A 27,597-nucleotide genomic window follows, 5' to 3' on the forward strand; every position below is an offset into this window, starting at 1 on the left:
GATCAGCCAAAATGAAACCCATTAACCTGTATAGTCAATATGGACTGATAAAAAGATGCGAAGGAAAAACAACTTTTCTTTATTAAAATATAACACTGAGAAAGTGCACAAAAATCCTCTAAACTAGAAATATACATAATATTACATTTTCACATAATATTGCATATAGGGAAGCAATGAAATAATATTCTACTTACAGTATGACCAAGAAGTAAGATATTTCAATTCCAGTAATAATTCCAGTTTTTTTTTGATGAAATAAAAGGAAAAAATAGCCGGGGATTTAGCTCAGTGGCATATTCGTCTGCCTGGCAAGCCTGAGGTTGTGAGTTCAATCCCTGGAATCAAAAAAAAAAAAAAAAAAAAAAAAAAAGGAAAAAATGGCTAGAAAGTTATACCTTATACCTTGTACTTGACTATAGCAGCTGTCATTAGGATGACAATACTAACTTAGTATTTTCATGTAAAACTAAGTTTTCTCAGGCTATGTTAGATAATGATTTAAAATTGAATCTCCAAGTCAAGCAGTCTGTTTTCATTTAAAGTTTATCAACTTTTTTTTGTTTGTTTGTTTTTTTCCTTTTTATCGGTACCAGGGATCGAACTCATGACTGCCTGCTTCCAAGGCAGGCGCTTATGTCGCTGAGCTAAATCCCCAGCCCTTATCAACTTTTCTTAATTGTGCATTTAAAAAAATCAGATTGGATTGGGTCAGTCAGAATTCTACAACTGGCCTTTTTTTAGTGGCTTTTCAAACAGACCTTCAGATAAAGGTTAAGAATACTGGAATAAAAATGAGGCCATGGGCAGCCCCAAATACCATAATAAGAAACATAACCTTAAAAATGTCCTGAAGCTGTGTGCTTGGGCAACAGCTAAAATGTACACCCCTACTGCTGTTGAGGTTGCACTCTGTAACGCCGGGGAGCCCAACAGATGCAAGGCCTCCATTGCCTTTCCATTTGCCGAGGGCTCAGAACCGGAAACAAAAGCATAGGAAATGTGTGCAGAAAAATCCAAAGAAACCCCTATACAAATTACAAGGTTAATCATGGATAGGGAACTGAGATTGACCTTCCAGAATGCCATGAAACCTGTCACTTCCACAATTACAAAACTGACTGCATGTGTCACCAACAAGGCACACACTGGGTTAGGGATAAGCACCAAGGAGACCAGGAACATAGCTGCTGATGCAGCCATGACATTGCAAAAAGTGCTTTCCAGTACTCCCCCATACTGGTCAGAATATATGAGGTTATACACAAGCAAGGGACCTCACATTGTTTGGCTCCATCTGGTAACTGTTGTAACATTAACTTCTTTCTGACTGGGTTAGCAACATCTTAGTCCAAATGAAACCCTGGGGAGAAATGATTTCATTTGATGATGAAATATTACAGAAATATTGTCCATAAAAGAATTCCTATCATTAGAATCTTCACTGTTACCTTTCATATAGTGCATGTATGTCTGTAACCAAAACTCTGTAATATTTTTATCTACATACTTGTTTTCTTGAAAACCCACTACACATTTTTTCCAATTTTTGCCTTACATCTTCATCTCAGTATTTAACACTTTCAGTGACAACAACCATAACCCTGGGACATAATATGAAAAATAATCTTCCCTACATCATAATATGGTGTGATGTAGGAACCATCACTGGCCACCTTTCAAAGGCCCAAGCCTTTCTGCACTTATAACACCCATATATACTGCGTATCATGTACAAAATGTATGTCAGCACTATGAAAAACTTGGTCTTGGTGCGTGTAAGAAAAGGACCAAAATAGTCTCTAAAGAACACATTCATTGGGTGGACATCGGTTTCTGTCCATCTGTGACAGAACCAAAGGCCAGGCAGCAGGCCTTTTTTCATGAAGACCATTTTTGGTCTGGCTTTTCAACCACTGTAGGCAGACTACTTCTCTCTTACCATCTAGGGCCATAACTGCTCCAAACCAGGTGATGCTATAAAAATAGCAAAAAAGCAAGCTTATTCCTGTGTAGACACAAAAGTATGTATGGCCTTGGAAGAGCTCATGATCCCTGTATAGAAGGCCAGGACGTAGCTGACGGTGGTAATTGTGATGGACACTACCACATGTGTATAGGCCTTGGACATTCTCTTTCTTATGCTGTCCATGAGGCTGGTCTTCTGCCAGGCAGGAATCACGATGAACACATCATCAACACCAACACCTGTTAAAGAGGAACAGAATCTTCATACATGTTAATATATGTTAATGGTTAAGTAGACAGACCATTTTCTTTCTCTGTATCATTTATTCTGCATAATCTTTTTTTTAGACAAAGTCTCGCTATGCAGTTTGAGCAGGCCTTGAACTCACAACAATCCTCCTGCCTCAGCCTCCTAAGTGCTGGGATTACAGGCATGTACCATATCTGGCTACAATCTCTGCTTCAATACTATGTCTTCCATAATTCTTTCTCTTAGTTGCCTCTGAATTTACAACAGAGTTCATCAGGCCTTCCTCAGTAAAAAGTCTTAGTTTACATGCAGCATGGCATACTCTATTCCAAATCTTTACTTGCCTACTATGAATTGGTTCCTTTCCACCATGAGATTTCCTGATTGGTTTGGAATAGAACGTAAGAACAGTTGAGGACTCTGAAATCACCAGTGAAGACTGGGAAAAAAGGAGACCAGGAAGGACAGTGTGAACCTGTTTCAGATAAATTGTGACTCCTTCAAACTTTCTGTGAGTGGACACACTTTCACTCTTGCATGCCTCTGCTTCCATGTACTGGTATCTCCTCAGTACTTGGAACTGAAATGTTGATCTTAATTTCAATTTACTTTTCATATTTTGGAGGTAAACAACTTTGAAGAAGTTAGGAGGGTACTGGGATTAGAACCTGGCCTCTAACTCCCGACATGCCATGTGTGTGATCCGACATGCCAGGAGGTAGGAGGTGTACCTGGACATACAGCTGTGCAGCCTGCCACTCCCTCCACTCCCACACCCTATTGCTGCTGGCCAGGAGGCTTCACTCCTGCTCAACTGGGATAATCAGCTCTTGAACTGATATTTGTCAGACGTTTAAAAACTAATTTGGTTAATTATAGAAACTTTAATTGTCCTTATACATTTCTTGGCTAAGTTTTAAAAATCACACACACACTCTTATGTATGTACAGACCCCACAGAAATGGCTTATCATAAAACAGCAGCATATGCTTTAACTATAACTATTTATGACTTCAGGGTACACCCAGTGACTGTGTGTTCGGGGAGCTGTGCTCAGCAGGGCCAAAACAGACATCCAATCCACATGACTATCTCCTCTAGAAAACAAGGAACAGACTCTTCCAAGTTGCTTACTTTCTAAAATTAATGCCTTTGTTTTCTCATGTGCTCTGTTAAATAAACTCTGAAAAGTACCATGAAAACTAGGATTCCACTCCTCAGCGATGATTCCTATTAGGGCTTCAATGTATATCCATGTAGAATTTGTTCTACATAAACGTACACATAGCTATTTCTCTATTTCAAATGTTTTGTAGTCAGGAATTTTTATTTAATAGGTATATAAGACTGAATACCATTCCAATATATATATGGAATATCATTCCAATATATATATATATGGAATATCATTCCAATATATATATATATATATATATATATATATATATATTTTTTTTTTTTTTTTTTTTTTTTTTTTTTGTCTTTTTCCTTTTTATCGGTACCGGGGATCGAACTCACGAATGCCTGCTTCCAAGGCAGGCGCTTATGCCGCTGAGCTAAATCCCCAGCCCCTGCAATATTTTACCTTTGCTACATTTGATTTGACAGATCTCAGCCTGATGTAATTGTTTCTGCCAGTTCCTCTCTGCCTGTGATCTTGCTTGATTGCGTGACCAGATTCTAAGAGAAATTGATGGGTCAAAAGTACTGTTTCTCTAAGTCTTTTGATTTGTTGCAAACTTGGCCTAAAAAATCTGTGTAGCAATTTACATTTTCCCACAGCATAATTAGAAGGGTATTAGGAGGGTTTTCCTTCGCACATAACCTTTTCCAAACCCCATCCGCTGGACTGAGTAAAAAAACAAGCTGTCACTTGTACTTTGATTTGTATTCCTTGATTTAATTGAGAGCTCAAATTATTTTTCTCAGATTTTCAGAGATTTCCATTGTTATGTGTGAATTATTATTTATGTTCTCTATTTGTCTGTTTGGGGTACTGGATTTTTCCAGCTCCAAAGACACATAATTGCATGGGATTTTCCTTTTTCCTGGCTCCTCACGTTGAATCTTTGCATCCACCTACAGACAATCCCTTCCCTCTATCTCATGTACACAATAATGTGCACCTTTGCATTTTTTGCTCAGCTAGAAGGAGAAATGGTGAATTTTTAACTATGGTCCCAAATGGTACTCCAATGTGCAGCATCAGACCAAAGCTGCTCACCATTGCCAAGACAGCAGAAGACACTCCTCAGACTGCAACCAATACTTTGCTACCTATGCAGCCCAATCTGTAAATTTTGAGGGAAATATCGTGGAATCTGTAGTGGCAGCTTCCTCACCGAAATTCCTGACCTGGACATTGGGGCAACAATTTCAACACTTGTCTGCTGGAGACTTTAAATTTCCAGGCACACTCTGAGATGGAATGGTAAGGATGGAAAAGCTAGTGATATATACTTTTACCAAACTTCTGGATGATTCCCATGCAGGGACCCAAGCACTAATCTACTGACTAGCATTTCAGAATCATAAAGATTTACTCAGTACTTGAGATGGGCACCTGCATTCGATATTCAGAAGGGCATGAATGGAAAATGACAGGAAAGGGAAGGGCTGCGTTGGTCCAGTTTCTGTTCCTATAATGAAATACTTGATGATGGATAATCTGTAAAGAAAAGAGGTTTATTTAGGTTCTGCTGTGGGGATCCAAGAGCATGATACTGGTACTGTGGCAGGCCCTGCTCATGGTGTCATAACCTGGTAGATGGCATCATGGTGGGAGAATGTAAGATGGAGAGAGCACCAGCCAGACAGGAAGCCAGACAGACTCAAGAGACTTGAACTCTCTATCACAACTTGCCATCACACAGCAATTATCCAGAGACCCACGAGAACTACCTAACTTCCCTTCAAGGGAGAAAGAACCTTATGACCTAACCTCTTTCCATTAGGCCCTGCTTCCTGAAGGTGTTACCATCTCCTCATACCACACTGGGACCAAGCCTGCAGCGTACAGACTTCTGGAGACACGCTTGGATCACACCCCGTCCACAGCAGAGGACCAGCAGTAGCAGAGACAGAACAGACCTAGTTACCTTCCTATCCACTCTGGAGCTCCAACTGGCCATGAACAACAACACAAATAGCCCTGCACTTCAAGGCTAGTTCATTATGCACTGTGGTAACAAAACATACAAAACCCTGGTTTTAAATTACTTTCAAAATTTTTTTCCACTGGTGAAGTATGCTCTGTAGGAAAGTTGCTATTAACTTGGGGAAAAAAAGGAGCTGAAACCTGCTGTATTTTGAATGCGCCTCTTTCCTTGTTAGGCCAACAGAAATGAGAATATAGAAGTTATGGTTGAAAAACCACACGAATAATTGTATTTTTAAAAATTCATTACAGGGCTGGGGATTTAGCTCATCGGCATAAGCACCTGCCTTGCAAGCGTGCAGCCACGAGTTCAATCCCTGGTACAAAAAAAAAAAAAAAAAAAAATTCATTGCAGTAAGAGAACATTGCCATTTAACAAACCCCTCCTCCACCACCACCAAATACTCTCCCTTGCTTCAAATACACTTCACTCTTTGCTCTTGTCCCTTTTGGATCAGTTCTGGAATTCCTCTTTCTGAGGTGTGTTTACTTAGGCTATAGTGGCTGCCTCAAATCCTGAGCTGATTCACAACACTGACTTCTCCCGTCATTTTGATTTTAGGGAAGAGCTGAGGACTAATGGTGCCAGGTCCAGTGAATATAAGGTAGATGAAAACACAGTCTCATGTTTTCAGATTGTAGCACACAAACTTCTGGAGACACATTTGGATCCTATCCAATTCCTATCAGAGGGCGAACAATACCAGGGACGGAACACAGACTCAGTGGCCTTTTCACCAACTCCTGAGCTCTGCCTGGCCATGAATATAGCATAAAACAGCTTTCTATCAGAAAACACTTGGCAGCAGCATTCGCCGAAAAAGTTTTTTCATGACTTGCATATTCTCACAGAAGAGGCCTCCAGAACGGCTTCAGATACTGCAAGAACAACAGGCTAAGTGTTTTCAAAGGAAATAGAAGTTATTTTGAGGGGAATTAATGGCAATGAGTCTTTTGCTGTAATGAAATTTTAAATTTAAACATGCACCCTACATTTATTTATCTATCTATTTTGGTCTTTTCGAGGAAGGGTCTCACTATGAAGTGCACGCTGGCCTTGAGCTCGCTTTGTAGCTCAGCCTGGTCTTGAATTTACAATGATCCTCCTGCCTCAGCCTCCCAAGTGCTGGGATTACAGGCATGTGCCACCACACTTGGCATCACTACACATTTAGATCGCACCTATAAGAAGACATTTTAACATATGATTCTGGACTTTATCTCTACAACATCCACAACACTATGCTTTAAAATATTGACAATGACCTCGAGTGTTATTTTTACTTGCTGAAAATTGCTTCCAAACAAATGGCTGATATTTACCCTCCAGATTTTTTAATAGGGGGGAGAAATCAAGTTTGGACTTGAAATCTAAGAGAGACAACTGAGGAGTACGTTCAATGATTCCAAAACAGCAGGAACATAATTGAAGTCCTTCAGACAAGGACATATTAAACATCAAAAATTGTACACATACATATTACACATACACTGTGACGGGGCGACATTTAACTATAAAAAAAACTTCATATTACACATACATTGCAGTCACATTTCACTTTTTTCCTACCTGTAAATGCTATGAATTAAAATTCGGAATCCAAAACAACATGGAAATGCAAATTACAAAGCACAAGTAAATTGCTCTTTTATAATAAACTTCTATGAACCATCAATGTTGGTGTGCATGAGTTTAGAATAAGAAAAAAACAAAATGAACAAATCAGAAAGATTAATGAAGGTAAAGTGTTACATGTGACACATTTCTTCCCATTTCTTTTTTTGAGCCTCTGTGCTTTTCTGATGTGAAACTTGGAGGACATGGAAAGTGATGGGTATTGGTGGTGATACTAAGGAACTGGATGTTAACTTGAATTTCTTTAAATCTCCTTGCATTTGATGTTCATTAGACAATGGAAGGCAACTTGTCCTCTATGTTGTTCCTAATTTTTATGTTGCTTCAGTCTTTCAATTTGGGGCAATGATTATCAAAATCCCAAATACTTTTTCAAAAAGTCTTTCTAGTAAGATCTAACACTGAATAGGGAAGAAGTGGGAATTTGAACATAGTTGTCTCCTCTTATTTATTGTTTTGCTTTCTGTGGTTTCAGATTATCTATAGATAATTATGGTCCAAAAATATTAAGTGGGAAATTCTAGAAAAGAACAATTTGGGGCTGGGGATTTAGCTCAGCGGCATAAGCGCCTGCCTTGCAAGCAGGCAGTTGTGAGTTCGATCCCAGGTACCCATAAAAAGGAAAAAGACAAAAAAAAAAAAAAAAAAAAAAAAGAAAAGAAAAGAAACAATTCCCAAAGATCTCAAGCAAAAATATGTAGATTGAAAGGGAAAGTACAGAAAAAAGATACTCCATATAAGCAGTAAACAAAAGAAAGGCTATGTTAATTATCACTTTCAGTAACAAGTAAAACATCTGGCTGAGATCCGTAAGGACACTGGGAAAATGAAGAACTCTATGAACAATTAGACCCTGCAAAGTACACAGACATTCAGCTCAACAACAGTAGCACACACTTTTCTCTCAAGGGCACTGGGACATTCTCTAGGACAGGCCATGAGGTAAACTGCAAAACAAGTCTGAACAAATTTTTAGAAACAAACTAAAAAGGCACCTTTCATAACCAACAGGGGAACAAAGCTTCCTATCGATAGTAGAACAACAGGGGCTGGGGATTTAGCTCAGTGGCATAAGCGCCTGCCTTGCAAGCACGCGGTCGTGAGTTCGATCCCCGGTACCGATAAAAATGAAAGAGACAAAAAAAAAAAAAAATAGTAGAACAACAAATGGAAACCCAACTAACACACAAAGCTTCAGTAACAGACTAGTAACCAATAAATCAAAAAGAAATCACAAGAGACACTAGAAAGCACTCTGAAGGTCAGAAATGAACATGCAACATACCCTAACTTATAAAGTGACAACAGTGCTTGGAGGGAAATATATGGATATAAACACTGCGTTAAAAAAAAAGAAAAACATCAAAGCATTAACAACACAACATTTTGTGGAACTAGAAAAGAGAAAAAGCAAACACAAAGCTAACAGAAGTGTCTTAGTCTGTTGTGTCTGCTATAACAAAATATCTCAGAATAAGTATCTTAAAAACAACAGAAGCTCACAGTTCTAGAGGTAGATGGGCCCCAATCAAGCTGCTGGCTGATTCAGTATCTAGAGAGAGCTCACACCCTTCGTTTCATAGATTGTTCCATCCTCACTTTGGTGGAAGGCAGTAACAGGCTACTTATCACTCTTATCATATTCAAAATCTCATTCTAATCATCTTCCAAAGTGCCTACCTCTTAATACTATCATACTGGGAGTTAGGCTTCAAGGTAAAGATCTCAGGAAGACACCAACATTCAGACCACGGCAGCAAGCAAGCAAGAACAGTGATCAAAACACCAGTGTTTAAAACAGATTAAATAGAAACCAGAAAAGCAATGGGACCAATATACCAAAAGCTTGCTCTTTGAAAGGATCAATAAAATTGACTACACTTTATCCAGAATGACAAAGAAAAATAAGACAGAAGACACAAGTAGGCATAAAAATGAAGGCATTCTCAAATTCAAGAGAAATAAAAAAGATTGTAAGATACAGACATGGTGGCATATGACTATAATCCTAGTAAGAATTGCAAGGTAATTTGATTACAAAACCAAACCCAAAATGAAATGAGAATCTTAGTGTCCCTGCTAAGCAGACCTAGCTGTTGGATGTAAGACTTACCTGGTCCACAGGAACACCCCCAAGGGCGTGATTTGTGATGTCCTCCTGTGTTAATCTGAGGAAGCTGGATAAAGCACCAAACACAGCAGAGCACTCCAGTCTGGGGCCAGGGACGGCTCCAGCGGTTAGAAGTCCTGCAGGCCCTCTCCCCAGACCCCCAGACCCCCACCTCCCCAGCCTCCCGGCCACCCTGGCCCCAAGGTACCTGCAGCTTCTTCAAGGCCAGCCTCTTCTTCATGTCCTCAAACTGGTTCAGGAAGTGGACCGCCCCCCTCCTGCTCTGCTTATTGTCTTCCCTGCGCTGTGTTCAGGTAGTATAGCAGCTGCAAGGCTTTAGCCTCTTAGTAACTGGCTTCTCCCCGCTGTCTTACCCAGCTGTTCCCTCCAAAGAAGCCCACCAGGCTGATGAGGCAGCCAGTGTGCACATGGACGGGGAATCTGATCTCCCTCAGATCGAGGGTCCAGATGCTGCCAGGAGTACAGGAGTGGCTTGGAGGGCACGCAGAGGTCCTGGTACTTGGCACACACTTTCCATTTTCCTGTACATTCAGAGTCTGCACCGCTTGGTCCAATCTTTTGACTTCTGCAAAGGATTCCTGGTCTAGCAGTGAGCTGCCCCCAGAGACCAGCAGAAAGAAAGCGAAGGGGTTCCCTTGTTCATCCTGGAGGCTCAGAAGCTCTCGCTGTTGGTGGAGAAACGTTGCTGCACTAAGTGCCACTCGTTCTTGGCCGGCTCCAGATCAGTGTGTAGTTCTCCTCCACGTCCTCCTCCTCCTCCAAGCCCACATACTGGAAGCCGGTGCCCAGGGCGGCCATGAGAGCAGAGGTAGAAGCAGGAAGACCCAGAGGTGATCGCCTACAGTCGCGCACGCGCACGAAGGCGTGGATCAGCAGTGCCTAGAGGCAGTCAGTGTGCAGGTGGCGCAGAGCGACACCAGGCCCTGAGGTCCCCGAGGCTGCTCAGCTTTCACGGGTCTGCGGCTCCCATTCCGAGAACTGGGCTCCGAGGCTGCCACCTTGCTGGAGCTGGGCCTCTCCCAGCTGGGCCCAGGCCCTCCCTCTGGCGTTGCCTCCTCGGGCTGCCATCCCTGGAGCCTGAGTTCTGGCTCTGCCTGCGGTTCAGTCGCAGGTTCTTCCTGCGGCTTCACCTTGAAGGGGTGAACTTTCATCCCATGGCCACTAAGTAACCGCGCAGGACCAGGCCCTGCGTGCCCCGCCATGTCTCCCAGGGGCAAAGGCTGGAGCTGGGCAGTGGCCCGACCTCGCCCTGAGCCCCGCCCCTTCCCTAATGGCGATCCCCTCCCCCAGGCCTGGAACTGTCCAGTACTCTGCACTGCAGGTGGCCCCGACTCAGGGAAACCCAGGCAGCCTGAGGGGATCCTCCGGAGGGATCTTGGTCTGCACACTGCTCCTCCATGATCGGTTCAGCTGACAGATCCCACATCCTGAGAAAGCCTTGAGTATGTGAGGTCTCCTGCTTCCTGTGGCCATGAATTAGGGTTTCCAGTTAGGGTTAGTGGTTATGTTTGGGATTAAAGTTGGAAATTGGTTATAGGGTTAGCAATTAGGATAGGGGAAGAGTTTAGGGCTAGGGTTGGGTTGGTTTTAGGATCAGAAATAAGAGATATTTCAGTTTTAGGTTGGGTTTTTACTCAAGGTTTTGTGGTGGGGTTGGAGTTAGGGTTAGGGATAGAGTTAAGGTTATGGTGAGGGCTTAAAGTTAATTTTTGGGTGAGGATCAAGCTTAGGTGTTAGGCTGAGGGCTAGGGTTAGATTAGATTTAGCATTTAAGTTTATGGCCTGTGTGATGCTTAATGTTATGGTTAGTTCATTAGGCTCAGGCTAGGGTTAGTGGTTAGGATCTGTGTTTAGTGTGAGGGGTTTCAGGGTTATGGTTATGGTTAGGATTAGGTGTAGAGAATATCTTTTGGTGTTGCAGAATAAATTTGGGAAACTTTAACTTTTGTATTTTCTAAGAGTTGGGGTTAGGGGTTAAGATCATAGTCAGTTAGGGTTACTGTTTGGGGGTTAGGGTTAGCGGCTCCAGTGCGCATGCGAGCGCCCGGGGGCGCCAGGGGAGGAGGGGAGCGCGGGCGGCAGGGGCGTGGCTCGGCGCGCGGGTTGGGCGGTTGTATTGGTTTTGTATTAATTTTTCATCGTATTGTTTGATGTGCTTTCTTTTTCTCTTAATGTTTTATCATGAAAATTTTTGTACTGTCTGGAAGGTGGGACGTATGCATAGTGCAATTAATATTTCTATGGCTTTCTCCTAAACTTATTAACACTTACCTTTTGCCATGTTTGCCTTATGTTTCTCTTTCTTTTTTAGACAGGGCTTTCCTATGCAGTTCAGGTTGCCTTTGAATTCATTCCATAGCTGAGGCTGGCCTTGAATTCACAGAGATCCCCCTGCCTCAGCCTCCTGAGTGCTGGGATTATAGGTATGTGCCACCACACCCAGATACTGCCTTATTCTTGAAAAAAAAAAATATATATATATATATGTATATGTATATCATTTGCAAGTTGTATCCCTGAATATTTTGTGGTTCCAAAAAGCAATGATCTTGTCTTATGTAACCAAGATTAGTTTTTTAAGTGTGGAAATGCTCAGTACAGAATTGGAGTTTTATTAGGCGCTGTATGAATTTAATGTATCCCTTATGAAGCCCACATATCTGGCAGATACAGTTAAGGATGAAGAAGTAGAGTGCTTTTGCTGGGCTTCTGTGTGTGACATTGACAGCCGCAGAGGGCCCGTTTTGTGTGGAGACAGCTGCTCAGTGACATAACTTGAGGTCCTCTCCTGCTGTGCGATGCAGGTGTTGCTGAGAGGCAGTCAGGCTTAGTGCTAGGTGGAGAAGCAGTCAGCAGAGGTTCCAGCGGAAGACACTTGGCAGCGCACAGCTGAACTGCAGTGGCCTAGACCTGTCCTGACGGGCAGCTGTCATTTCCACACTACTCTGTGCTCTGGGCGGCGTGTATTCTATTTTATTCATTTTTAGATGACATCTTTTCCCTGTGATGAGCTCTGCACAGGGGAGCGCCTCTGCTGAGTATTCTGTTCTTTCTGGGAAGGGATGAAGGAGTTAGTTTGGCATCCCCCAGACCTTCCTGTCCTCTCCCTGATGTTGTAATAGTGATAATGGAGGCCACAGGGCTGCGATGAGGGCCAGCCCTAGTCAGCCTGCCTCTGTCCCTGTGTCTCTGTGTCTGTCTCTCTGACATTTTAGTTTTTGAGACAGGTGCAAGACCTAAGCTGGCCTAGAGCTTGTGATCTCCCAAGTGCTGGGATTAAGACATGAGCCTTTGTGATTGGCAGTTGCTGTTACTGCATTTCACTACTAAACTCGTAGCTTATACTTTCTTTTGTACAAATCCATTTGGTGTATATAAAAGATTTAAGGTAGAGGAAGAAAATTGTCATACTGTGTTCTGCAAGTCACGTGTTAATGAAAATGACAACAAGGTTTTGAAAGTAGTTTCTGCACTTGTATTTAGTAGCTGCTTTCAGTGATACCTAATACGTGATTGCATCCCCGCTTTTTTTTTTTTTTTGTCTTTTTCATTTTTATCGGTACCAGGGATTGAACTCACGACTGCCTGCTTGAAGGCAGGTGCTTATGCCGCTGAGCTAAATCCCCAGCCCCCCCGCTTTTTTTTTGATACTAGGGATTGGACCTGGGGCCTTCACAGTGAGTTACATTTCCAGCATTTTTTTGAGCCAGGTCTTTCTGAGTCGCCCAGCTGGGCGTGAACAGGCAGGCAGTCTTCCTGTCTCGGTCAGCTGTGCCCCAGGGACATCTGTATTTTTATCCTGGCCCAGACCCTTCTTTAGGGAAGGACATTGCAGGCAGAGTAGGAGACTCGTCTGTAGGATGTGAAGGCAGGCGAGACAGTGGGACCAGGTAGGGGAAGATACAGCCCTGTAGGAGGGCACTGGTCAGCCTTGGACGCCTCAGAAGGGTCTAGCCCAGCAGGGACTTGATAGCACTCTGTTGGACAGCAGCATTGCTCTGGCCACTAAGCCAGGAGTAGATGGTGGGACAGTTAGAGTAGAAACAAAAAGGAGGTCTGTCACTTCCTCCTTTGACTTCCGGCTGTCTCAGTACTAACCTTGCTGTTGTTGACATGTTTGGCTACATGAGTTTTATCTCCCCAGTTTGGATTCCCACTTTGATTTGCAGTGCAGACACAGGCATGTAAAGTGGTCTTCTGCACCCTACCTCTCTGATCAAGGCCCACAGGATGCAGGTGGAGCCCTGGGTTCTGAAAGGAGCAGAGATGGCTTTGCTTGCTGAAGTTTTGGCAGAATTGCATCTTGCCTTCTGGCTGTTTTTAGGTTGAGTTTCAGCATGGAAGTGGCATTGCACAGCTCTCGGTGTAGTCTTAGTACTTTGCAGTTCCCGTGGGGGCGGTTATGGCATATGCTGCTGGCTTCGAGGGGTACTTGGTGGTCTAAGATGAAAGTTGGGAGGGTTCCCATGCTATTTCCAAGGAATAGCAGTATACTTCAGGCAAGAGAGCACTGCATGAACAGTGTAGGAGTGGGATAGGGTCACAGTGGAGGATGCTTTAGGCTGTGGGAACATCTCTTGGTGTGGGATCATTTCCGTGACGGGGATCTACATGTTGATACGGAAGGGGCACAATATCTTGAAGTCATATTTGAGTCTGGTGTTTTCTCTTGATTTGTTTCATACTATGTTTGTGCATTGATAGGCCCTGGACTAGGAGACTCCAGCAAGTAATAGGGATCAGGATGAGAGTAGGTGCTCAGGAACTGGAGGTGATAGGCAATGTCGCATTTCAGAAATCGGGAAGATCTGGAAGAGAAAGATCTCGCAGATGTTTTGTATCACAGAAGTGAACAGGTCAGAAGCTGAACTCAGTTTAGGTAGAAACGATGTGTGTTTAACATGTTTTATTGAGGTTGGAAGACAGAATTGTGTTCTGTCTGCTTTTGGAGCTCTGGCAGGTTGCTAAGGTACAGGAACAGAGCTCCGTGGAGTAGGTGCAGACTCTGCGTGTGGAAGCGGGTAATTTTGTAGTATCTGACTGAGGTAAGTAGTGCCAGGATTAGAGATGACCCGGGGCTCCTGTGGAGCACACCATGCCAATTGCAGTTACTAACTGTGGGAATCAAGGGTATACATATATATTTTTTGCTCTGTCAAGGTACATTTTTCTTTAATATTTCATTACATGTTTTTCTGTATCTTAAAGTTGATGTCAAGTTAGGATTCAAAAACTTGCTCCGTGAGCTGTCTTTTGATTATTTTTTGGTAGTCACATCTGAAACATGAATAGTGACTGACTTTATGACCAATATAAGAGAATTGTTAGATTATTCTAAAATGATTGAAACTAAAATTATACCCTTGGCACTGCTTCCTCTTGCTCTGTGACACTGGGCTTGTTATATATCTGTCAAGTCTCACTTTCCCTTTTTTTTTTGTACCAGGAATCGAACTTAGGGCGTAGCACTTGCCAGGCAGGCACTTGTGCAGCTGAGCTGTATCCTAGGCCCTGTAACTTTTTGTTAAAATCAGCGGGTCTTTATAGGGTTTTTTGGTGGGCCAGGGGGTGAGTTGAAAAGATATCAGCACCTGGGAGATAGCAAGTGCTTAACCGCTAATAAAGTGAGAAGTTTGGTCAGGATTTTGATCTGTACATGGTAAGTCGTCAGTATACATTTAACAGAACTGCAATATTTTTTGAGATAGAACAGTATTAGGTTTTAATTTTTCTATTAATTTATTTATCTTTTTGAGACTTTTTCATTATGCAGTTCAAGCTGATCTTGAACTCATTTTGTTGCCCAGGCTGGCCTGAAACTCACGGCCATCCTCCTGCCTCAGCCTCCTAAGTGCTGGGATTACAGGCATGTGCCAGAAAGTATGCTTTGTGTGGATCAGAATGATACAATGAGTGTGCACTGATAGGCTGTACAACCTAAAACAGCCTCTGAAAACGACAGGCACCCTACCTCTCTGAGGTAGTAGTAGACAGTGGCCCCGCTGCTCCCAGCCCTCCTCCGAGCTGGGCTGGGCTTCCTGCTGGACAGCCAGCATCTGCTGTGCAGCCTGGGAGGAGCCACCACCACTCCCCATCGCTCTCTGCAGTGGGCTCTCGGGGCAGCTGGCAAGGCCCGAGAACATCAGCGAGCACTTGGCTACCAGAGAGATGCGAAGAAAACGCAGGAAACGTGCAAAGAAGAGAGAAGCCGATAGCTTGACTACCCCTCAGAGAAGGCAAAGAGGTCTCTGCAGGCAGAAGGTGCCCAGCTCTCGGGAAGACCTGGGTGCCGCTGCCAAAAGGTGGCTCATGAGCCCCGATGTCAGGAGCCCTTAGAGACTGATCCTCGTAAAACTGTTCTTTTTAAGCTTTATTTTCAGCCTTAGTGGGACATTTTGGAGGTATTCTTCCGAGAATAAAGCGCTGTGCGTGTGACATTATCATTTTATCAGCAGTGAACTTGTGTGAATTTCAATAGTGTGATCACAGAGGAGGCGCTCTGTACCTTGAGGACCTTTGTGGTCAGCTTTGTTGGAGGAGACCTTTAAAGTGAATCTTAGTGTAAGCTCGGAGTGCATGGTGGAGCGCAGGGCAGAGCAGATGTCCAGAGCACACCAGGCTGCGGATGAGCCCCAGCACCATGAAAAACAACGCAATAGAATGAGATCTTTTGCCCAAATTCGCTTTGTAACCATCTGTCTGGTTCATGTGGAGAATTTACAGTAGATAATACAAGTCAGCTGGAATACCAGCTAAACTGATGGGAGTTAAATCAGAATACAGGTAATAAAAAGAATGATAAACAGGTATGTCACATAAACCAATAATAGAGACAAAATAGAAGCCTTTAAAAAACAGTTAATCCCAAAGCACATAGGAATAGCGGAAAAGAAAGAAACAAGGAACAGATGGAACAGAAAATAAGTAATAAGACTGGTATCTTTGGGGGAATGGAAAGAAGGGAAAAGTAAAAAAAATAAAATAAAAATGGAAATAAAGTTTTTGTAAATAGGGGTGGAGGAACTAAAGAAAGTGGAAGAAAATGAGAAAAGTCAAGTTATAGCATGTACAGGTGCAAATTCTGAGTGATGAAGTGATTATTATGTATACCTAGAATGTACCAATAAAGTCTGATTAAAACAAGAGAAAGACTAGCTTTAAACTCAGCCATATCCATTAATTGCATTAAAAGCAAACAACAATTAAAAGGCAAATACTATCATTTTTCCTCAAAGGAAATGTAAATATATGTTGTCTAACAAATACTTGAAATACAAAAATAAAGATGAGTAGAAATATAAAGGGTGGAGAAAGATGTACTGTACCATCCAAACACCCAAAGAGAAGTGGTTACAGTAACATCAGACAAAGTCAGCTTCAAAATAAACAGAACTCAGGACGGGTAAAGAGGCATGTTTCCTCTGGTGCTGGAAGGCTCCCTTGGCTGCCTGCCAGGGCTAGCAGACCCAGGAGGGCAGGCGAGAAGCGAGGACCGGAGGTTCACATCGGTGACTTTGAGGTGCTGGGGCCACTGTAGGTGTAATTATGGGGAGAACCCAGGGAGGAAGGCCAGAGAAGGAATAAGAAGGATCCTACATGAAGGCCCCCAGCTTGATCCTGAAAGAAAACAAACCAACAGAAAGAGCAGCTGAGCAACTGAGAACACAGAACCCCAGGCAGGGCCCCCTGGGGAGCGTGCAGCTGGGGTCAGCCTGGCAGAACCTGTCACTGTGATGGCAGCACGATGCAGCCGGCCAGCAGAGTACGCGGAAGCTGGTGAAGCACGGCGTATAGAACCCTGACCCAACCAGGACACAGCCTCAGGACCGTGAAGAAACGTTGATGGAACGGAAGGAAGCAGACCAATCTGACTAGAGGTGGAATCAGAGCCACCCTTTCTGAGCAGACAGTGAGAAACACCCCGTAAGGACCTGCAAGACCTGAGTGCTGCCGCCTTGAGCAGCAGCCTGACCCACTCACATCGGCAGAGCACTCCCCCAACAGCAGAAAACCTGTGTGTGTGAGAGACAGGGTTTCTCTGTGTAGTTCAGGTTGGCTTCTAGGCGATCCTCTTGCCTCAGCCTCCCAGGTTCTGGGATCACAGGTGTGTGCCAGCACACCCAGCTGAAAACATGTTCTTTTCAAGGCCACAGCAGTCCCTAATTCTAGGTTACAAAGCCTGTTTCTATGAATTTAAAGAGGTGGAAATCTTTATCTTTTCTGACTATAGAATTGAATCAGTAACATATCCAGAAAAATCTCCAAATAGTAGGCATTTGTATTTCTTTCTTTCTTTTTTTTTTTTTTTTTTTTTTTTTTTTTTTTTTTTTGTCTTTTTCATTTTTACCGGTACCAGGGATTGAACTCACGACTGCCTGCTTGCAAGGCAGGCGCTTATGCCGCTGAGCTAAATCCCCAGCCCCCAGGCATTTGTATTTCTAAATAACTCATGTGTCAAGGAATAAATCAAGATGGAAATAAGAAAACATCGAATTGATTGTAAAGAGCACAGGAAACTTCCTGGGTTGATGTCTGTGTTTTATGATTATGGTGATAGTTGTAGTTAATACATTTCTCAGTATTCATAGATTTATACTAATAAATTCACAGATTAAAACTAATTTTGAGTTTTGGTGTATGTAAATTATAATACAACTAAGCAGACTGAATTGTGTTTTTTTAAAATAAAAATGTTGACTCAAAGTGGTACTGACTTTTCCCTGGATTATAAAACTTTAGAAAAGGAACTGAAAGACAGAGACAGTTCAGAATATTCTAACTTGTTGTGAGTAGAATAAATAAAATCAACATTCGCCTTACCTTCAGTAAAGCATTACCCTTTAAGAAGTTCATCATTCGGGGCTGGGGATTTAGCTCAGTGCCATAAGCGCCTGCTTTGTAAGCAGGTATTCGTGAGTTCAATCCCCGGTACCGATAAAAAGAAAAAGACCAAAGAAAAAGAGTTCATGATTCTTAAGTGATTATATTTTGCGAGACCTTAGGCTGGAAGGTTCAGTTTAACATTTACTTTTTTTTTTTTTTTTTTTTAAATCGGTACCGGGGATCGAACTCACGACTGCCTGCTTGCAAGGCAGGTGCTTATGCCGCTGAGCTAAATCCCCAGCCCCTTAACATTTGCTTTTAAAGGTTGAGAGAGAACCGTGTGCTCAGTGATGGGCCTATTCATCAACTGTTGGTGAGACCAGAGTTGTGTGCGGAGTCCCAACCTCGCCCCTCCAGACTTTTCCAGGTACACGTCCTGCCTTTTCCTCACCCACTAGAACCTTACATTAAAAGCAGTTCTGGACAGGCAGTGCTGGGAACACCTCACAAGGCAGGTCCTGCTGACCCCACCCACCCGATCTGCTGCCCAAACTGCCTGGTGCCCTCCGGATTCTGGGTGTGATCCGTGTGCCTGTTCCCCTACACAGAAATCCCGATTTAGATCAGCGGCTGTGCCCTCTCTCCCTTTCTCTGGGGCTTGCTCTACTCTAAACACTTAATACCTTAACAGGGCGGGTGCTGCAGGAACTGCCATCTCCCCAGCCCCCTGGCTAAACGGATGTCTCAGGTGATGCACCAGTTAGAAAAGGTTTGTCAGTAATGTAGGAGAGTCAGCGGCCAGCTACCTGTGTTTGCTGTGTAGCTCAGCTCGCTTCCCTTTGACGTCTGCTTCCCTGACAGCAGAAATGTTGCAGAACCGGCAGCAACCCACCCTTGCTCTTGCAGGACTACTAGCTGGGTATCAGTGGACCTCTGTGATGGCCTGTTTTAGGTGTCAGCCTGACTGGGTTAACAGACACCTGGGGAGCTGGCAGAGCGCGGTTTCAGGGTGTGTCTGAGGGGGTTTCCAGGAGTCCATGGGCCCAGTTGGGAGCGTGGACCTGATCCCTTGAGTGTGGTGGGTACCATCCCAACAAGCAGAGGAAAGGCACTTTCACGCCTGTTCTCTTTCCCACTCCCAACAGAATCTCTGGGAGAATTGATCCACAGGTTTGGTGGGGGAACCCAAAACTGATGTTCAGTTTCTGAAAGATGCCTGTGTTGCTAGTGGTGAAATCTTTGAGTAGCAGGGTTCTCTGGGGGAGTGTAAATTACTCCATCCTTGGGCCTCTGAACTCCTCTGTGACCTGTCATGACACTTCCGGCTTCCACAGGCCTGCTGCCCAGTCTCCAGTAAATCCTGACTTGCTTCTGTGTCTGCAGTTCTGTTTCTGTCTCTCCAGGTTCTCTGGAGAACCCTGACTGGTTCAGCCTCTGTAGGGGATTCATGAACCCTTCAATTTTGCATGCGAAATCCACAGTTACTTTCTTCATGGCATTTTCATTTTTTGTTTTTAAAACTTTCGTCTACTTACCATGTTTTCTCTTGCTAAACTTCCTATCCTATATAGTGAGTGCCACTGAATGAGGACGTTTTTACTTTAGTGTTTCATCATATCATGTATTCATTAAATCATAATAAGGCTGTGTCTCCTCTTTCTTTTTTTTCTTGGTTCTGGGGATTGAACTTGGAGCAGTGCGTTGATGTACATACTCAGCCATCTTTAAAATTTGTTATTTTGAGAAGGGTTGCTTCAGCTGCATTCAGACTTGTAATTGTAGAGAGTGCTAATCTGTTAGTATTTGTAACAGTGTGGTTTCATGTTTGTTTGAATTTTCATTCTTTGTGTCTGAAACACTGTCCTTTAACATAGTTAGAAATGGGGGTCTATGCCATTGGATGAATACATAGTAGCTTCCATGTTTAAAAAAGCTTCCAAGTCTTCACCTTTCACTTAGGAAAGATATTTTCATTTTAGAATCTAGCACAGAGAAAGTTTGGTGGTACTTTACAAACTACAGCGCATGGTTTGCCTTACATGTAGTGGTGCTTCTTTCTCTATATGTCATGCTTTCTCTCTGGCTTTTTTGGTACTTCCCACCCACAGTTCATTTAATTTTCTTGTTTTGTTTTGGACAGAGTCTTACTCTATAATTCAGGTTGGCCTCAAACTCATGACAATCCTCCTGCCTCTGTCTCCCGAATGCTAAAATTACAGCAGTTCATTTTAATATACAAATATGTTGACCTCTAGTTTTTAGGCATTAGCCTATGGTTTGTCTTTCTGTGACTTTCCTTTTATGTATTTATTCTCCTTGGTTACACTGACTATCTTAGAGTTATAGTTAAATTTTTCATATGCTCCGTAAATAAAAATCAGCTAATACTTTTCTGGTACTGGGAATTGAACCCAGGACCTTTACCTTGAGCTAAGTCCCCAGGCTTTTTTATTTTTTGAGACAGGGTCTCTAGGTTGCCCAGCTTGGGCTGGAATTTATGATCCTCCTGCCTCAGCCTCCTAAGTGCTGTGTTTACAGGAGCACACTACCATGCCTGGTTTCCCATTTGCTAATTTCATCTTTAAAATTTGCTTCTAATATCAATTTCTCTTCTAGTTATGGGGGAAAAATGTGTATTTGTATTTTCCTTCTAGATATGCATGGTAATTTTTGATTGGATACAGAACATTCTGAGTTATATTTTGGGGGTGTTTAATTTTGTCTTCCCTTTAAATGCATTCAGATTGTTTGGGTACTTGCTACTTGAACTCGGTTACATCCACTTTGTTTGTTGTTTCGAAGATGGTTTAAGCTCTGTTAGTGTGGGCTGTGAATAGCCTCTTGTCCAGGGGCAATTTGGACTGCACTAAATAGGGATTCTCCAGGCGCCGCAACCCCTACCCCGTACCTTTTGAGGCAGGTCTGTCTTTTCTGGTGGCAGAGCACGAACACTGACTGACTTCCCAGCCCTGTCTGAGCAGCTTGTGGCCCGTTTCTATAGTGGTATAGTTACTCTTCCACGATCGAATCATTTTGTAAACAGACTGGGGTGGGATGTGGCTGCCAGACGCTGAGTGCCAGCCTCCTTGGCCTCAGCTGCCCAGCTGCCCTGCGGGACCTTACGCTCTCGTTCACTACTCCCTGCTTTTCTGTGACCTGGAAAATGGTGTAGGCAGTGAGTTGGAGCTGACGTAGCTTCCGCCTCATTGGCTTGTCTGCACTATCTCCTCTAGTTTTCTCTGATTGTTATGGAGGTAGACGAAATTCATTGTATTACTCTGCCAGTGCTGGTGTGGATTCTGAATTAATCATTTGCATCCTTATTGCCCCCTGCAGTTATCTGAATATAAGTTAATGGATTTCATGTTGTTTTACCACTAAATATTTTAAAATGCACTTTTAAAAATTAAGAACCTTTTGCCTGAAGAAAAGTGATAAACATTTCTTAGTATTGCCTGAGTTTGTAGTTTACCTGTGGTTGTTTCCAAATCTTTCTTTCTTTCTTAATTGGGTTTAAATTAATTTTGTGTTAGGAGTTGACCTCTGACCTCTAGCCTCAGACCTTTTTTATTTAGAGACAGTTTCACTGAGTTGCTTAGGCATGGACTCAAGTTTGGAATGGTTCTGCCTTAGGCTTCCATGTGCTAAGATAACTGGCATGTCCTCCAGTGCTCTGCTTCAGAATAAAACATTTTTTGTTGTTTTTTCATGATTTTTGCTGTGACGTGTTTATGCAGAATTTGTGAGGCTGAGCGAAGCTCCTGTGCCCAGGTGTGACTCAGAGGGGTGACTTCCTTTCCCCTCCAAGTTGCGTTTAAGTGGCTGCTTATTTTGTGTTTTGCTTCCTATTTGCAGGTGTGGGATCGTGATCGTCATCTGTAGCCTTGCGTTCCGGGGTTCTGTCTTCTCCGGAGAGTTTTAGGAAGTGGCGCTGGGGCTCAGTGGGTCAGGGAGTTGGCACTGCAGTGCCCCATTGGAGCAGTGGCGCCCTGTGGGTAACTTCTGTCTGTTAAACCCGGTATTGAATTCTTTCTGTTGACAAATAAGAAAGTGAGCCTTGTGACTTGCACTCTTTTCTAGTTTCTGTAGTGTACGTACTCGCGCAAGTGGTTTCAGGCTTGCAGTGCTATGCTTGGCCCGGGCTGGCGAGCCTGACTCAGCTAGTGGAATGGGGGTTCACCCTGCACAGCCGTGTGTGTGTCAGGCAACAGCAGGCCACATTTATGCGCGTTCATTGTGCGGTAATAGGAACTGAGCACAGGGCGCCCTGAGGGACATCTCCAGCCCTTTTAGTCCTGTAGTTTGGGGCAGGGTATGGGGCAGGGTATTGCCAGATTGCATCGGCAGCCTGTATCCTCCACCCCAGCGTCCTGAGTAGCTGAGATGCATGCTACCGGCTCCAAGCTGCTCTTCTTTTTTCGTTTTTATCGGGTACCAGGAATCGAAATCACGACTGCACACTTGCAAGGCAGGCACTTATGCCACTGAGCTAAATCCCCAGCCCCCCAAGCTGCTCTTCGTTGAGCGTTTTAACCCTCTTTTCCCTCTGCATTAAGCGTTGGGGTAGAGAACCCACTGAATAAATTTGAGTGTACCACCCTAATGTCAGTTTTCACATTACTGAGATCATATAAATACCTCTATTAGGCCTACTTAGCAGAAACATTCCTAGGCCACTCGTGGAAGACGATGGTGATGAGTTGAGCTTTGTGACTGTACGTTCCTGTAAGTATGCTTAGCTTTCCCGGCTAAATTGCGTGTATCATCTCTCGTCTCCGCTGCAGAGATCTGGAAAATCCTTACGGCAGGTTCTTTGCCAGTGGAAGTGAACATTATGTTGCTGTATAAGATGCCTTTGTGTGTGGGACAAAGAAAAGCTGACTTTGTTTAGTAACTCTCTGGCCCTTGTAAATAGTCAAGCGTTTGTCACTTGGGCTTCAGGGGAGCAGCACCGCGGGTTCCTGTTGTAAGCTTTCAGCAATGGCAGAATTCATCCGCCTTCACTGCTGTTTTGGTGCAAGCAGCAGCAGCTCGGCAAAGCCCAGTGGTGCTGCCGCCCCTCACAAGTCTGGGGAGGAATCTGGCTCATGAATGGGGCTGAGGCAACACAGCGTTTGGCCTTCACAAGGAAGGGAGCTCGCAGTGGTTCTTAGACTGCAGCTTCTTCATTCTTGATGATTTTTTTTTGTTTTTGGTGGTACTGGGCATTGAACCCTGGGTCTTTGCCCTGAGCTACAGCCACAACCCTTTAAGTTGCTCAGGCTGGGCTTGAACTTCTAATGCTCCTGCCTCAGCCTCCCAGACTACTGGGATTTACACGGTATGCAACACTGTGCCTGGCTTAATTTCTGATCTTTTCTCTTATCTAAGTATTTTTTAAAAATCCAAGTATAGACCAGAGATTTAGCACAGTGGCATAAGCACTTGCCTGGCAAGTGTGAGATTGTGAGTTCAATCCCTGGTACAAAAAAAAAAAAAAAAAAAAAAAGTCCAAGTATAAGCTTAAAAATACTCTAAAGGAATGTGAAAAATAGATCAGGAGATATATCAGTCAATCTATCTATCTATCTATCTATCTATCTATGTTTATGTAGACCAGGCTAGCCTTCAATTCAAAATCTTTCTGCCTCAGCCTTGAGTGTTGAGATTACAGACATATGCCAGCACTCTTGACTATGAAACTATGGTGTTTTTTAACCAGGTATGTTGATGGATACCTGTAATTCCTGATGTCTGGAAGGCTGAGGGAGGAAAATCTCAGGTTACAGCCTAGCCTGGTCAATTTGGCAATTTAGATTGTCTCTAAAAAAAAAAGGGTCTGGCGATTTAGTGCAGTGTGAATGCCTTGAATTTATTCTCAGCACCAAAACCAAACCAAAAGAAACCACCCCATAAAAAACACAAACCCAGATGGGGATTTAGCTCAGAGACATAAGCACCTGCCTGACAAGTGCTAGGTCATGAGTTTGATCCCTGGTACCAAAGAAAGAAAGAAACCACAAACTCTGTCATGATGTTTTTGATGGAAAAGTACCAGATAGAATTAAAGACAGATTGTACCTTGCAGAATAGAAGACAGAAGCTAGAAGACATAGTAATAGAAGTTACTCAACATGAGAGAAAAAAGATACTTAAGAAAGATGAAAAGACCATTAGTGTGTTACTTTGAGTGGATTAATGTATTTATAATTGGAATCCTTGAAGAGGAGATAGTAAGGAAGCCAAGAAAAATTTTTGGGAATTTGAAGGAATGATAACAGAAAAAGCCCTGTAAGCACACAGATTCAAGTTGTTCACAGAAACCACAGCGCAAAAATATGATCACACCAGTCAGTAATCAAGAGGAAGGTTTTAAAAGCCATCCAGGAGGAGGAGAGGTTGTATTCTGAGGAGCAGAAATGACAGTTGGTTTATTGTTGGGAGGGTACGGATGAAATCGTGCTGGAGCAACTCTTTGAGAGCCTAATGACAAAAAGCTAGCCCTGTCAACCTAGAATCTGATCCCAGTAAAAATACTTTCAAAAGCAATGATAAAAGAAAGACATTTTCTGACATAAAAAGCTGGGAAAAAATATCCCCAGTGGAATAAATGTTGGAGGAAGTCAACCAGATGGAAAGGGAATGGCACCCGGTGGAGGCAGCAAGTGTGTGTCTGCCCAAGAGGCGAGGAGCCTGGAAGTGAGGTCTGTGTGTGGCTCTGTTCTTCTTAGATCCCTTTGAAAGACAGTTGTCTGTTTAAAACACACCGTATACTGTTGGGGTGATAAGCAGAATGTACCATGGACCAGAAGTATGTCAATGTCAGGTTCTGTGTCTCTTCTTAGGATAGCTTGGGGCCACAAGTTACAGATTCAGAATGTTTGCTGCTTTTGGAATATTTATATACACAAAATGAGATGCTTGGCAATGAGACCCAAGCTAAAGCTTAAGCTTCTGTTTTATACATTTTACATACGTGGCCCAGAGGTGATTTGATACCGGTTTTAATGCCTGTGGTTTTTTTCCCCACTCCTTGTCCTGGATTTGAGCCTGGAGCCTTTGCATTGAGCTTACCAGCTCGCTCTTGTATTTTAACTCATCCTACGACATCAGATGAGAAATACTGTTGACCAACTTGACCTCATTGACATTTATAAGCCATCCCACCAGTACGAGCAGAGGTGGAGATTTTGTCAGGAGACCCCGCTCCTGACAAAAGTGGGGTATACTTAGTTCCTTTCTAGCAAATGCGACACCTGTATTTGTTCAGAGAGAACTTCTGCGTCGGAAGAGAAACCTCAGTGTGTGTGAGAGAATTGCACTGTTTTCAGATGCACTTGAAAAATCCCGAGCATTTGGGAACAGACCGCTGATCTTACTGTTGTTACTGCGGAGGGAACCTAGGCCTTTGCACCGAGCTAATCCCCAGCTCTTTGCAGTATTTAGAGACAGGATCTTAGGAAGTTACTCAGGTGGATTTTAAATTCTGGATCTTCCTGTGTGCTCTGCCACACCTAGTTTAAACAACAGACTTCTGAACAGCACATGCATCAAAGAAGAAATCAAAAGGGACGGCGAAAGTACACCATGCAGAGTGAAAATAGAAACGTTACAGAATTCGTGAGTTGCTGCTAACAGCACTCGGAGAACATTTATAGTGTGCTAAATGCTTCGAATTGAAGTTCACCCAAGAAGAAATGTATGCCGTGAATAGCTTTTAATCTATTTATGAAGCTGAAATTGTAGTGAGAAATCTTTCACAAAGAAAACTCGAGGCTAAGATGGCGTCACTGGTAATTTTACCAAATGATCAGGAGGAAATATCAGTTCCACATAAACTTGTCCAGAGAACTAAAGTGATAATTCTTCTCATCCCCTCCCCTTTTTTTTTTAAACTGAGTGCTCAAACTTGACAGAGATAATACAAGAAAACTACAAGTCAGTATTTATCAAAGATGTGGACAACAAGAATTCTAAATAGCTGGGTGTGATGATGCATATTGGTAATCCTGGCTCGTTAGGAAACAGAGGCAGGAGGATTTCAATTTTGAAGCCCATCTGGGCAACATAGCAAGAATGTGTCAAAAACAACTCCAAAAAGCTGAACAGAGGCCAAGGTTTTAGCTCAATGGTGTAAAGCGCCTGCTTGGCAAACGCAAGGTCATGAGTTTGAGCCCTGGGCCAAAAAAAAAAAAGCTGAACAGAATTGCAGTACATTGAACCTGATGATATCTAATGGACTTGATCTCAGAAATGCAAGGTTTGTTTAACATTCAAAAATCAGTTTAATTCATCATACTGAAAAGTTAACAAGGAAAACACTAAGGTTATCTTTCTTTTCTCCCCCCCGCTTTTTTTTTTGGTGCTAGGGATTGAACCCAGGATTTTGAGCACAGCAATCCAGTGCCTTAACACTGAGCAGCATTCCCATCCCCTCTCAAAATTTTTATTTTGAGGCAGGGTCTCCATAAGTTCCCAAGGGTGTCCTCCAACTTGAGACCCTCCTGTCTCAGTGTCTCAGAGCTGCTAGAAGTATAGGTATGTGCTACCACACTCAAGATTATTTTAGTAGATCCAGAAAGAACAAATGACAATCACCATCTTATCCTGACAGTTTTTATCAGCAAAGTGTAATAAAAGTGAACTTCTGCATCTAAGATAAGCCTGCTGCTAATGTCCAAACTTGTGTGTGTGATTGAAATTGCCATAATAGTGATACACTCGAGAAAAGCCAGGCACGGTGGTGCACAGCAGTAGTCCCAGCACTGGGCAGGCTGAGGCAGAAGCATTGCAGCTTAGCAAGCACATGGATAGCTCAGTGAGACCATCTCAGAGTCAGCTAAGTCCTGGAGACCTCCTGGGTAGATTCCCAGTCTTGTACCTACAGACAAAATGAGTACAAAGAGAGAATAATATTTATGAGGACTTCATAATAATTAGTGTGAGACTAATGAGACGGTTGTCCAATACCTATTGATAGATATTGAATATTTATGGACTTGTACCAGAGCTAAAAGAGGTCTTTAGGATAATGCTATCTTAAGACCAGTTGTATGTTGCACACCTGTAATCTCAGCACTCAAGAGACTGAAACAGGAGGATCTTCAGTTTCAGACCAGCTTGAGCTACGTGGCAATATCTCACACCAAAAAAGAAAAAGTATTAATTTAAATTGTTGTCTGTTTTTTATAGGTCAGTATGGAAATCCTCTAAACAAATATATTAGACATTATGAAGGATTATCTTATAATGTGGATTCATTACACCAAAGGCACCAGCGTGCCAAGAGAGCAGTCTCGCACGAGGACCAGTTTTTACGGCTAGATTTCCATGCCCTCGGAAGGTGAGTATGATGATGGCAGACTATGGCGGAAACTCCCCTAGAGTCTGTGTTGAAGAAGAGACTTGTACTTCTTTTCTCTAATGAAAATGTCCCCGTTTGGAAATTCAGCCTCCACTAGAATTTGGTGCACACATTAAAAATGTTTTTAAAAAATAGATTGCCTGGTTACATTTTTACGGGAACAGTCAATTTCAGTGTTTTTGAATGTGTGATTGAGGTCTTCTTAAGTCTTTAAAGAAGAGTGTTCACAGTTTCCCGGCACGTCTTGTATGTTCATGGCCAGTGTGTCTTCCAGTGCCAGCAGAAAGG

General features: G+C 43.1%; 1 pseudogene; it reads right to left on the reverse strand.

Moving 5' to 3' along the window:
* Nucleotides 1-679: 679 nt before the first annotated feature.
* On the reverse strand, nucleotides 680-15,721 carry LOC100722407 (patched domain-containing protein 3-like; annotated as a pseudogene).
* Nucleotides 15,722-27,597: the final 11,876 nt, after the last annotated feature.

This window comes from Cavia porcellus, unplaced genomic scaffold, assembly GCF_034190915.1.
Source record: "Cavia porcellus strain 051 isolate PalLab524CR breed Dunkin Hartley unplaced genomic scaffold, mCavPor4.1 scaffold_38, whole genome shotgun sequence".
Lineage (NCBI taxonomy): Eukaryota > Metazoa > Chordata > Mammalia > Rodentia > Caviidae > Cavia > Cavia porcellus.